The sequence below is a fragment of the Engystomops pustulosus genome, chromosome 4 (genome assembly GCF_040894005.1).
Source record: "Engystomops pustulosus chromosome 4, aEngPut4.maternal, whole genome shotgun sequence".
Classification (NCBI taxonomy): Eukaryota; Metazoa; Chordata; class Amphibia; order Anura; family Leptodactylidae; genus Engystomops; species Engystomops pustulosus.
This window is the reverse complement of record NC_092414.1, coordinates 140,380,727-140,394,823: the sequence shown is the minus strand read 5'-3', so window position 1 is coordinate 140,394,823 and position 14,097 is coordinate 140,380,727.

The following is a 14,097-nucleotide window of genomic DNA, read 5'->3' as shown; positions in this document are numbered from 1 at the left end:
ACAAATTTGTATAGGTTTATAATGTTTTCTTACAAAAATTTAAACCTCCTGTACAAAATTTATTTTATTTTATTTTGTTATCTTCTGACCTTCTTTGTTTTACAGAGCTGTGGTGGTGTCATTTTTATGTTTTTATGTTTTCAATGCTACCATTTTTTAGCACTGTACGACCTTTTGATCACTTTTTAGTGAATTTTTTAATATTTTTCAAAATGGCAAAAGGGGCCATTTTCAACTTTGGGCGCTATTTTCTGTTACGGGGTTAAACACAGTGAAAAACTGCTATTACATTTTGATAGATCAGGCATTTTCAGATGGGGCAATACCTAATGTGTTTATGATTTTTACTGTTTATTTACATTCATATGACTTCTAGTTAAAGGGACTTTCATGGCAACCAATCGCCAAGATGGGCGCTGCCATCTTTTTGAAGCGGCTGGCAGCTTTGTTGGCGGCGATGGACGGAATAACACCCGCAAGAACCAGTAAGTGTTTGCTGCAATATGCAGCAAAGACTTACTGGCTATGGAAATAGGTTTAGCCCGTGAGCCCTCTCCATGCACCAGCACCCGATACGCGCTGTACTATTACGGCACGCTTCGGGAAGGGGTTAAGGACATTAGATCAAAGTTGGATCGGCCTGTAGTGTGTTTTTACACCTTAATTTTGTGGGTGACTCCAAATCCAGGTCAGTGGAGAGAGACTGTATGAGATGTGAGGAGATGGATTCACTGATACAGGTAGTGGGTCTAGCAGAGGAAAGGAGCCTGGACACTTCTTCCTTTGTGACTGGCTCAAAGGAAAACAGCAAACAGAGTAAGGTACTAGAGGGAAGGGGATCAATGGAGTGAGTGGATTGTGAAATTATTTCATGGTGAATGGTATCAATTTTATCTTTAGTAAGTAAGTGGCCAAAGAGCCTTTTGGGGTTGTTAGAGAGAGAGGATATTAGATTAGTAAAATTGACCTGTTTAGCAAGGTGAAAGTGTAAAAGGTCTGCAGATGTGCAAGATTTTCTGCATAGACGTTTGGCTCTTCTGGAGCACTGCCGAAGGAAACTGTGTGCGAAGGTTGCCAGTGTTTGTGTTGAAAATTTCGTAAAAAGAGTAATGCCATCTCATCTAGGGCGCTTCTGACAGTATGATTATAATCGTTAGTAGCCAGGTTTGGACAGGTGAAAGATGGGGATGGGGGACAGTGAAGACTGCAAGGTTTCTGTGAGTTGGTGAGTATCAATGGCATGTGGGTTCCGGTATGAATGCTGGGTGGAAGGATTCTGAGAAGGTGAAGGATTATTAAAAGAAGTAGAAAGAAGGTTATGGTCTCAAAGTGGAAAGGAAAACTTGGTAAAGGTAGATATTGAAGAAATTTGGAAAAAGACCAAGTCCAGGATGTTTCCCTCATTATAAGTGGGGGAATCAGAGAGATGTGAAAGTAGTTAGTGATAAGAGCTGAGAGACAGGAAGGGAAATGGGAGTGTTAATAGGGATATTAAAGTCTCCCATGATGATGGTTGGAATCTTTCAGGATAGAAAGTGAGGTAGCAAAGAGGCAAAGTGGTCAAGGAACTGGTAGGGTGAGCCAGGGGAACGGTATACTACAGCCACACGAAGAGAGAATGGGCAGAAAAGTCTGAGAGTGTGGACCTCAAAAGATGGGAAAATGAGAGAGGGTACAGAAGGTGCAACGTGGAGAGAGTAGTATGTTTACCCCTCCTCCTGCCTATTCTCAGGTCTGAAGCAATGAGAAAAGTGTAAGCCGTCATAAGACAAAGTTGCAAGGGAGGCAGAGTCTTCCTGCTGGATCCCTGTTTCAGGGATGGCCAGCAGGTCAAAAACTTAGAAAGCAGTCATGAACAGATTCTAGTTTATTGCACACAGAGCAGGGATTCCATAGGGCACATTTAAAAGAGGTTATGGGTGGAGGAGAAGAGTGGATACACTAAATGTTGATAAGGTTAGCAGAGTTTCTGTGTGAAATGTTAAAATAAGCACAATTTGGAGCCTGGGTTAGGAGAGATGTCCCCTGCAGCAAGCAGGAGGAGTATCCAAAGTACAAATAAGGGTCCACTTGTCAAATGCATTTTTTGCACTTCTGACTCTTTGGGGCACATTTAAGCTCTGTGTGCCACTTTCTGTCTGACACATACTTTCTACTGAAAACTGCTTGCACAGGTATTTAAGAAGGGTCTGCGCCACATATGTATTACACACAGCCATTTCGGTGCTCAGTCGGGCTGTCCACAAGTTTTAACATGCAAAATCCTACAGCATTGTGTTGCACACCCCATGTTAAAGGTGGAAAAGGTGAACCAAAAAAAAGTGGTGCACAAATAGGTGCAGGGAGCACCAGATTCATGAAGAACAGGCGCCACAAATCCTGAATCTGGCGCACACTGCACTATACAAAGACAAACTGCATATAGTACAGACTGCAATGTTCTTAGTAATTGTGCTCCTGTGTTTTAAGGATTGATTGGAGAAACACCCAGACACCTCCCAACAATCTGACATCAAGAAAATTCATTACGAATCATGTAACATCTCATGAGAGTTTATGAATTGCAGCTTTTTAAAAGCTACAGAACTTGTACCAACTATAAATGTTGCTCAGTCTGTCTTAGCAAATTGTTTCATCTACTTTCCTCAAGCTCACCATCTAGCAATGATGAAGAGGATAAATGACAATGTATGCTGTGTAATTTAATTTGTCCCCTACTGGATTTCCAGGAATGTTCTGTGAACAATGGTTTATTTCACAAACAGTTTTGTAGAGGTCACAAAATTAACCTCTAAACCAAAGGCTCTGCCAGCCTGTGATACAAAAAAAATTACCCATGTATGAACAGTAGGATATAAATGCTAAACATCATTTAAGGCACAGTATGATCTCTGCATCTCTAGTCAGTATTATGTGATGAATATGCTGGGGACACTGTAATACCTACTGTCCAAGGGTTAAAATTCATCCTGACAGCCTATTTTTTAATTCAAATATTAACAACCCATAATCCATGGGGAACGTTGTCAAAGATAAACCTGTAAGCGGATTCAAACATGTACCCTACAGAAAGGATGGGAAGAGAAACCAAGATAGTGGGGCTTATTTACTAAGGGTCTGCAGACTCACTTTGGTCCCTTTTTCCGACGTTTTTGAGATTTGCATTGCTGTGACAGGTATTTAACAAGCACTTACATACACTGGGAAGAAGAAGGTGAACTCCGTCGGACCTGACAAGGGGGAGCGACACATGCACTATATCGAGCGCACAATCTTAGTGAATTGTGGCACAGTGCATGATCGTCAGACAATGCACTTTCTGTGAACTCTGCTGGACTGGGTAAGTAAATGTGCCCCAGTAAGTCATTTACTGAGGAGGAGAAGTGGTGAAAAATGAAGAACACAAAGGCAGGAGAAGAAAGTCATCTCCTCAACTCAATGGTCAAATCTCTCAGAAGATTTAGCAGTCTCGGAGTCAACAACCATGGCTGGCACTGCTTCTTGAATTTCTTTAACCCCTTATCACCGACACTAGTTTTCAGCTCAATGACCAGACTCGATTTTTCAAATCTGACATGTCTCACGATAATTGGTTATAACTTCGGAACGCTTTAACATATCCTGGTGATTTTGAGAATGTTTTCTCGTGACACATTGTACTTCATGTTAGTTATAAAATTTAAGTGATAAGTTTTGCGTTTCGTTCTGAAAAAAAGTGAAAATTTGGCAAAAGTTTGTAAAAATTCTTCATTTTCCAAGTTTGAAATGTTCTGGTTTCCAGACAGGAAGTAAAACTACCCAAAAAGTTTGATAATTAACATTTACGGAATATCTGCTTTATGTTGGGATGATATTTTATGCTTCCGGTCATTTTTCTAGGATGTTATTTTCATGAAAATTGCCAAAACTCACATTTTGAGGGACAACTCAGCTTTCAAGTGACTTTGAGAGGCCTAAATAATAGTAAAACCCCATAATTTACCCCACTATAGAAAGTTCACCCCTCAACATATGTAAAACAACTTCTATTAAGTCTATTAACCCTTTAAGTGTTTCACATGGGTTAAAAAATATGGACCTGCGATTTAGAAACTAGAATTTTTTTGGAAATACATTCATTTAGGCCAAAACTGACATTTTCAGAATAAATTAAATGATGAAACGCACTGCAATGTTTGATGCCCAATTCCTCCCGAGTGTACTGATACCCCATATGTGGTGGTAAACTTCTGTATGGGCGCACGGCCAAGTATAGAATGAATGGAGGCGCCATTCACTGCAGATTTGTATTGTCTTATTGTACGACCTATAAATTTTTATTTTTTTTGGTAATACAAACATATGAGGGCTTATTATGTACGGGATGAGATACAATGTATAAATAATTTATTTTGGGAGTCTAAAGCTTATTCATGAGATTTTATTAACTATTTCAAGGGGGACACAAACAAAATCATCAATTTTTATTTTGGATTGTTAGCATTTTTTTCCCCCCGCTCACCGTAACGTAAAAATAATATTTCATCTTTATTCTCTGGTTCACTACGATTGCGGTGATACCTCATTTATATAGGTTTTTCTTATTTTTGCTCAATTTTCCTGAGCAAAACCAATATTGGAGAAAATCGCATTGTTTTTACTATTGACAACTTTTCAGGGCCATAACTTCTGTATTTTTCTGTTGTCAGATCTGGTTGAGGGCTTATTTTTGCGAAAACAGTTGTTCTTTTCAGTCGTATCATATTAGGTACCGTAACTTTTTTTGATCACTTTTTAGAACATTTTTTGTGATGGTGTTTGATGAAAAATTGTATATTATGGGAAGTTTTTCGAGTTTTTTTTTACGTAGTTCACCGAGCGGGTTCAATATTGATTTAGATTTATTGTACAGATTAATACGGACGCGGTGATACCAAATATGTACGTGTTTTTGTGTTTTATTTACTTTATTTGCATTTTATGTGTTACTGGGGAGATTATGGGACTTTTATTTTATTTATTTATTTAATTATATTATAAAAAGATTTAATTTTTTTTTTAACTTTTTTACATTTTCTACTTCTTGGCTTGAATAAGCGATCATCCGATCGCTTATTCAAGCCTTTACACTGCAATACACTTGTATTGCAGTGTATAGTGAAAGTAACTGAGCATGCTGCGCATGCTCAGTTACTTACAGCCGGGTCCTTACAGCCTGAGAAGAGGAGCCGACAGCCCCGGGTCACTCGTCGGAACCCGGGGCAGCGGCAGGAGGGATCGGATCCCCCGGTAAGCACACCGGGGGGTCCGATCCACGGGAGACACACTTGCATGACCGGTCAAGCATGACCGCGGCGTGCAAGGGGTTAAACACCCGGGATCTGAGTTTTTCCGATCCCGGGTGTTAGTGCCGGGTCTGGGCTGTGATATCACAGCCCGACACCGGCACCAGCGAGACCCGGTGTCCCGAAAACTTCTTCTGATGCGCCGCCGTAGAAAGGCGTCGCATCAGAAGAAGTACCCTTAATGACCGCCGTAAAAACCCGATAGGGCGGTCATTAAGGGGTTAAAGCATTACATTTCACACACACACACATATATATATATATATATATATATATATATATTGTAGTATAACTTCTCTCAGCTATAACAAAATAGAATGGGTTACCAAAAAATATTTTATCTTAATATATATTTATCAATATCTCTCTCTGTCTTTTCCGGCTGCTACATGTAAGTATCCCCAATTACACTCACCTTCCTTTATCCCCACAAATATTCATATTTCTTAATACCATACCGACTCCTCATTCTTTCTCTTTGTACCAATTAGGTTTTACATCGATCTCTTCACCATTTAGCTTCCATGTTCATTACAATTCTTGCTATTCATAATCATGGTCACCTTTATTTATTTATTTATTTGTTTATACACTCTGAATTAAACACTTTCTCCATTTGTATTGCGATACTACTATATAACTTTACTGCATCAATTTCCTCTTGTAACATTTTAATATACTCTATACCTTGCTAATCTGTATATATATATATATATATATATATATATATATATATATATGTCTTTTGTTATCATGTCTTGTAGTTTTGGTCTGAGGAAGGGTTATCCCGACATGCGTTACCAATGAACCCGAATTTTATGCGTTTATAATAAATACAAACCAGCTTTATACCAAACCGTGTTTTGGTGGTTTACTCTTGGTTACATGCTTACGGTTCCGTCGGATACCGGTCACTGGAGCACTTGGGAGCTGCTGAGGTAACCTTAAGGAGAAGTCATCAAAAAGGGTGTAAGACATCCCCGTATTTGATTTTCATTCTGCAACCTTATAAATGGCCACCAGGTGAGCACCTCTCAATACTTACCTGGCAACCCACTACCTTGACGTTTTGTTTCCTTTTTCTTGTCTTTGTCTCTATCAGTTTTTCTCTCTGTCTGTCTGTGTTATCTGCCTCTCTCTATGTCTTTCTCTGTTTGTCTTGCTGTCTCTCTCATTCTCTCTGTCTCTCTCTTTTTTTGCCTGTCTCTGTCTGTCTCTCTGTATCTCTCCCGGTCTCTCTCCCTCTGTATCTCTCCCTGTGTCTCTGTTTGCCTCACTCTCTGTCTGTCTCTCCTGCTGTCCGTCTGTCTCTATCCATATTACCTCACTCACAAGCTGTCTTATACTCATTTCCTATAGTAATGACCTGTGGCAAAATAGCAACCAATCATGGCTCAGTAGCCATTAGACAGTGGCTTCTATATATGGTGGTTAATAAGTGCATTTTGGAAAGTGCAGGGTTAAAATTACGACTCAAATCCTAGTCTATGACATTCCCTGAGTCACAGAGAAAGGCTGTGCAAAATTTGGTGATTGTAAACGCAATGGTGCAGATTTCTTTAGAGGACCTACATACACATACATACACTCAGCTTTATATAGTGCCTTGCGAAAGCATTCGGCCCCATTGAACTTTTCTACTTTTTGCCAAATTTCAGCCTTCAAACATAAAGATATAACATTGTAATTTTTTTGGTGAAGAATCAACAAGTGGGGCACAATTGTGAAGTGGAACAAAATTAATTGGATAGTTAAAACTTTTGTAAAAAATAATAAGGTGAAAACTGGGGTTTGCAATATTATTTGGCCCCTTTACTTTCAGTTCATCAAAACGTTGCCTGGTCTGATGAGTCTCGATTTCTGCTGCGACATTCGGATGGTAGGGTCAGAATTTGGCGTCAACAACATGAAAGCTTGGATCCATCCTGCCTTGTATCAATGGTTCAGGCTGGTGGTGGTGGTGTCATGGTGTGGGGAATATTTTCTTGGCACTCTTTGGGCCCCTTTGTACCAATTGAGCATCGTTGCAACGCCACAGCCTACCTGAGTATTGTTGCTGACCATGTCCATCCCTTTATGAGCACAATGTACCCAACATCTGATATGCGCCATGTCATAAAGCTGGAATCATCTCAGACTGGTTTCTTGAACATGACAATGAGGTCACTGGACTCAAATGGCCTCCACAGTCTCAATCCAATAGAGCATCTTTGGGATGTGGTGGAACGGGAGATTCGCATCATGGATGTGCAGCCGACAAATCTGCGGCAACTGTGTGATGCCATCATGTCAATATGGACCAAAATCTCTGAGGAATGCTTCCAGCACCTTGTTGAATCTATGCCACGAAGAATTGAGGCAGTTCTGAAGGCAAAAGGGGGTTCAACCCGTTACTAGCATGGTGTACCTAATAAAGTGGCCGGTGAGTGTATACACCTGCTCTGTGATAGTCTCAGGGTTCTGCATCATGAAGACCAAGGAACACACCAGGCAGCTCCGTGATAATGTTGTGGAGAAGTTTAAAGCCGGATTTGGATACAAAAAGATTTTTACAAACTTTAAACATCCAGTTCATAACTGTGCATGTGATCGTATTGAAATGGAAGGAGTATCAGTGCATTGCAAATCTACCAAGACCCGGCCGTCCTTCAAAACTTTCATAGGACAACAAAACTGCACAAATCTGGCCTTTATGGAAGAATGGCAAGAAGAAAGTAATTTCTCAAAGATATCCATAAAAAGTCTCATTGTGAAAGACGGTGCTCTGTTGAGATGAAACCAAAATCTAACTTTTTGGCCACAATGCCAAACGCTATGTTTGGTGTAAAAGTAACACAGCTCATCAATCTGAACACATCATCCCCACTGTCACACATGGTGGTGGCAGCATCATGGTTTGGGCCTGATTTCTTCAGCGGGGACAGGGAAGATAGTTAAAATTGATGGGAAGATGGATGGGGCGAAATATAGGACCATTCTGGAAAAAAATCTATTGTAGTCTGCTAAAGAGTCTGTCTGTCGCTTTAGATGACCCTATCTTTGGTTCTATAGTACCTCGAACTATGTTTCATATACTAAAAATAAGGATCTTATCTTTAAGAAGACATGAGAATTGAAAATACAGAATTTGAGATACAGGGAATCAAAGTGGTTGTCCGGAATATGTAAAAAGCTATATATGGCTTAGGGGGGGATGAGCTTTTATGCTGATCTTCTCTAGTGCTCCTGTTCACCAACGGTGCCATGCATTTGTTTACAGATTCTAAAGAAAACAAAAAAAGGCGACAGTGTGGCACTACTCTGTATATTAGGGCTTAAAGGGGGTTTCCCTCAAATCTCTATTCCCTAGTGATGTTTACACAATAAAGATCATTTTAACCCCTTACTTTACAATTTTACTCAGTGTTATTGCTGTTTTAGCTCCTCTCACTCCTTAGGCTGGTCAGTGCGAAATTCCAGAGTATGGCTAGGGACTCTATAAGCAGACACTTCATGATCCATCTAGTTTTGTGCGGTGACAATGTGGTTATATTATCAGGGTACATGTGTATATACACTTTCATCTGGCTTCTGACAGTACTGAACCATAACTGATTTAATGAGCCATTAGAAGTTTCACCGTAAAGAATAGTCAGTACTTAGACATGCATGGCTTAATCTTTAAAACAAGCATATACTACTGGCAGGATCAACCATGTAGAAAGAGAGATGAGACAGATGAAAGAGAGTACTGGCTTCCGAGAGTACATAGAAAGAGAGATGAGACAGATGATGAGATGCATGATATGCCTATTACATAGAGGCTGACAGACTTTTACACTGTCAGCCCTGCTACATAGCTGTTCTCACAGATATGTGCCTGCCTCCCCCTTCCCCCTGATAACTTATCTGTCTGGAGTTTGTAGTTTGCAGCTTCTCTTTTATCACAATATGCTGTCAGGAAGTGGATCAGTGTCTGTGAACTCCATTCTGCCATACTGCAGGGGGGCGGGCTACAGGCACAGACCAGAGAGAGACTCTCAGCATCCCTGCATCACACAGAAATCCAAGATGGCGCCCCCCGACCCTAAGTCAGAAGTTACAGGGTCGTGTCTAGGGGCAACCGAAATTGTGTACAGCAGGACTGATAGAGACAGGTTGGACTTATATCTGTGAAATGCTGTATTTTTGTTAATAACAGTGAATTAAAGAATGTGTTATTTTGTTATCCTGGATATATATAAGAAACTTGTCTTCATGGGAATACCCTTTTAAGATCATTCCTACCAACATTTACAGGAAACCACCAAAATCAGTATTGTATCAACAAAAGCATAAGGCAGTGCTCTGGTTTCATGTGAGAGCATACATATAGTTCAAAAAAAGCAAAAAAGTAGAACGGCACTCAACCAGTTGCTTCTTACTTCATTTATTGATGTATACTCACAAACATTGTAAAAAATACAAACTTATGCTGGGGAGGGAAGGATGACAGGACCTCACAAAAACACAAGGAAAATGACAGCTCGTTGTGCTTCATCTGGGTTGTTCGATTGTGTTTAGGTCTTGGAATTGTGAGGGGGCAATACTGGAACTCTACTTCATTACCATGGAACTTCTTCTTCAACAATCTCAATGTATGCTGGGTCATGTTCCTGCTGGAACACTATGTTGTCACACCAGTCTATCGAGTTTTGTCTCATTGCTTCAAATCACATATATCCAATCTTCTATTGTCCACTTTCTGTACTTTTTTGCAAACTTGAGCTGACGCTTCACATGATGATAATGAAGTTGAGGTGTCTTCACCTTTTTTTCGATCACCATTCCAGACATGCACATTACATGGAGCTAGCATGGACATCTCTGATCTCACAATCGCAAAGCATACTTGCCACCTCCACTGTCTTGTTTGTTGAGCCTGAACTGATAGACCAATGTGATGAGCCAATAGGTTGACTCCAATATTTTGGGGTTAAGAAAGGGGGGTATTTATGGTTTACACTGGCGCAAAGATGTGGATGGGTTAGACAAAAATGCTTAAAAAAGCAAGAAAAGAAAAGGGAGGAAACCTTCGCTGGTAAGGACAGTGTGCCTCTCCACTGCTACAAACACTACTTAAGTAAAAACAAAGATACCTGCGCTGGCTATAAAGTTAGGACCACTAGGTTCGGATAAACGCTATACCACTAATGAATCTACAATGATTTAAACATCAGTGTGCACGATGCACTAACCTGTATGTGGCACCCCTCCTGTGTGGACGGACTCCTGTGTACAGACGGACTGTACCTAGGGTGACGTCACCGGTACCTTGTTAGTCAGATCCAGCGAAGCCACCGGCCGGGGCTCGCGTGCTGATCTGCATTTTGTGGATAACCACTTGGCTTGGAAACGCTATCCGAAGTGAAATACATCTCACGAAAAGATTATTGCTCTACATGAGATTTACGAGACCTACGGGACAAAACCTCACTAAACGGAAAGAATCGAACTTCCCACACAGGAGGGGTGCCACAAACAGGTTAGTGCATCGTGCACACTGATGTTTAAATCATTGTAGATTCATTAGTGGTATAGCGTTTATCCGAACCTAGTTGTCCTAACTTTATAGCCAGCGCAGGTATCTTTGTTTTTACTCCAATATTTTGCTTAGACATTAACCTCTTGGCTTTGTGATGAATGGATGAACGAATGGACTTAATTTCATATTAATCCAACTGTCATGGTGCTCACACGATGCAGTTTGGCATGATTCTTAGCTGAGAGATTATTATTGAAGAGCCGGATGATGCTTTATATCTTTTCCTGGGAAATCTTCTTTGTGACTGATCCAAAGGTGCTCCATCATGCTGGAAAAGGCATTGCTGATCACCAAACTGCTCTTGGACGTGTGGGAGAAGTTGCTCTTGGAGGACATTCTGGTACCATTCTTTATTCATGGATGTGTTTTTAGGCAAGACTGTGAGAGAGCCGATTCCCCTGGCTGAGAAGCAACCCCACACATGAATGGTTGCAGGATGCTTTACAGTTGGCATGAGACAGGACTGGTGGTATCGCTCACCTTGTCTTCTCCGAACAAGCTGTTTTCCAGATGTTCCAAACAATCGGAAAGGGGATTCATCTGAAAAAATGACTTTACCCCAGTCCTCAGCAGTCCACTCCCTATACATTTTGCAGAATATCAGTCTGTCCCTGATGTTTTTTTCTGGAGAGAAGTGGCTTATTTGCTTCCCTCCTTGACACCAGGTCTTGCTCCAAGAGTTTCCGCCTCACAGTGCGTGCAGATGCACTCACACCTGCCTGCTGCCATTCCTGAGCAAGCTCTGTGCTGCTGATAGCCCGATCCCGAAGCTGAAACACTTTTAAGAGACAGTCCTGGCACATGCTGGTCCTTCTTGGCCGCCCTTGAGCCTTTTTGGCAATAATGGAACCTCTCTCCTTGAATTCCTTGATGATGCGATGGATTGTTGACTGAGTTGCAATCTTTCTAGCTGCGATACTCTTCCCTATAAGGCCTGTATTGTGCAGTGCAATGATGACTGCACGTGTTTCTTTAGAGATAACCATGGTTAGCAGAAGAGAAACAATGATGCCAAGCACCAGCCTCCTTTTAAAGTGTCCAGTGGTGTGACAGATTGATCTCCAGCCCTGTCCTCATCAACACCCACACCTGTGTTAATGGAGCAATCACTGAAACGATGTTAGCTGCTCCTTTTAAAGCCAGCCTGCAATGAAGTTGAAATTTGTTTTGGGGAAAAAAGTTAATTTTCTAGGCAAATATTGACTTTGCAATTAATTGCTGTTAAGCTGATCACTCTTTATAACATTCTGGAGTATATGCAAATTGCCATTATAAAACATGATGCAGTAGACTTTGTAAAAATTAACATTTGTATCATTCTCAAAACTTATGGCCATGACTGTATAAATAAAGTAATTATTATTATTTATTATGACATGAGTCTGCACAACAAAGTTAATACCAAATAGTTGCAAGTCACATATATGTATGAGAGGACCAAGATGATAAAATGATGATTCAAAGCGGCTGATTGTTACTAGAGATGAACAGACCCAATGATAGGGTCTATTCATCTCTAATTGTTACCCTTTGCTCACCAGCATATTATTTTACCTCTACTATCAGATGGGTGGACCAAGGCCATTTGCTCCAGGCAGGGCTGGCTACGGGTTTCAGTAGGCCCCTGGGCGACAGAGCCTCAGTGGGCCCCTTAACAGTGAACTCCTGTGGCGGCATTAAAAAACATGCTCCATTAATTAATATGAGAAGAGGAGGCCAGGCTGCAGCCTCCTCCATAAATTTATAAGAGGAGGCATTAATTAATATTTTGTAAAGCCTGCAGCCTTGCCTCCTCTCCTCATATTAATTCATGGAGGAGGCTATAGCAATATGAGGAGGGGAGGATTAAATATGTATATTAAAATACTATGCATTAGGCACCTTGGCCAGTAAAAAAAAAAAATTACTCTAACTTCCCTCTAGAACGCAGGTCCAGCGGCTCTGCCATGCTCTCCACTTGTAGTCTTCAGCGCAGCATGGACGCATGTGCCGTGTAGTCATCACACCAGGCAGCGGGCCGGCTAGCATCCTGTATATAGTGAGAGCTCTGACGCATACGACGCCGAAGAAACTTTGTCCAGGCCAACTTCTCCTATTCCTAGGATCCACTTGCGGTGCCGCAAGAGAGATGGTTTCTCTCAATTACATCGGTGACACAAGGATGCTGTCGCCAATGTTATTGAGATTTTTTGATCGTTGAGGCTGGTGGGCCCTCTGGGAGCTCGGGGGCCCCGGCGCTTGCCCGGGTGCTAGTGCGGGCCACCCGTCTCAGTACTCAGTATGATAATTAGGCTTTCTCCACAGATTGAAGTAATAGATTTGAGGAGGAGATACCTGACCATATTGCATATCCTTCCAGTTCTCTCCAAAAGGCCTAAAACACGTCCGTGTTTTGCATTAGTGTTCATGAGCTAAAAACTCAGAAATACTACATATCTTTCCATTTCACATTGAAAGGGTTGCTTGGGACAAACACTGCAGTCTCTTCACTACTCGCCAAACACAGCGACACATATAGTACAGTTGCAGCTCATTCCTATTATCTTAAATGGGACAGAGCTGTACACACGCCTTGTGACGCATTTACCTGATGTCACTGGTCTGTAATGTGTAGTCTTGATCCACCAGGGTGCCAGGTGTGGAACCCTTTCCATCTCAAAATGATCTCTGAATGTCTCGGGCTAACCCCAAACTGCCGTGGGTTGTCTCGCCTCCTGGAGGCCACCATATAAGAGGTGTGAGCTTTTCCTGTGTCTCCAGTCATCACGGGACACAGCAGGAGAGGTGACCCGGCCATAGGAGAAACCAGCTGTGGAGGGGGAGGGAGGCAGCACAGACAGAGACCACATCGCTGCCACCTCTACACTGACCATCTCCACTGCAGGGACCAGGGAGGACAACTACTCCCATCAGTGAGTAAGGTCAGTGACTGTATGATAGAAGACATTTATCAGGGCTTGTGTGTCAGTTTTGTGACGTACAAGCCCTGAAATAATCGCAACGCCTTGCAAATCGCCAGACATTGCGATTATTTTGCTCCTCACACCTTCTCCATGCCAAGAGGGCATAAGGGAGATGCAGACAGCGGCGCCTGCGCCCTCGCTATAACCTGTGAACTTTCATGACAGAAAGTTCACAGGTTACTAAGCATTTCCACACCTGTCTGATTGTAACCGATCTATTACAATGTGCGATTTACACATAGTAATA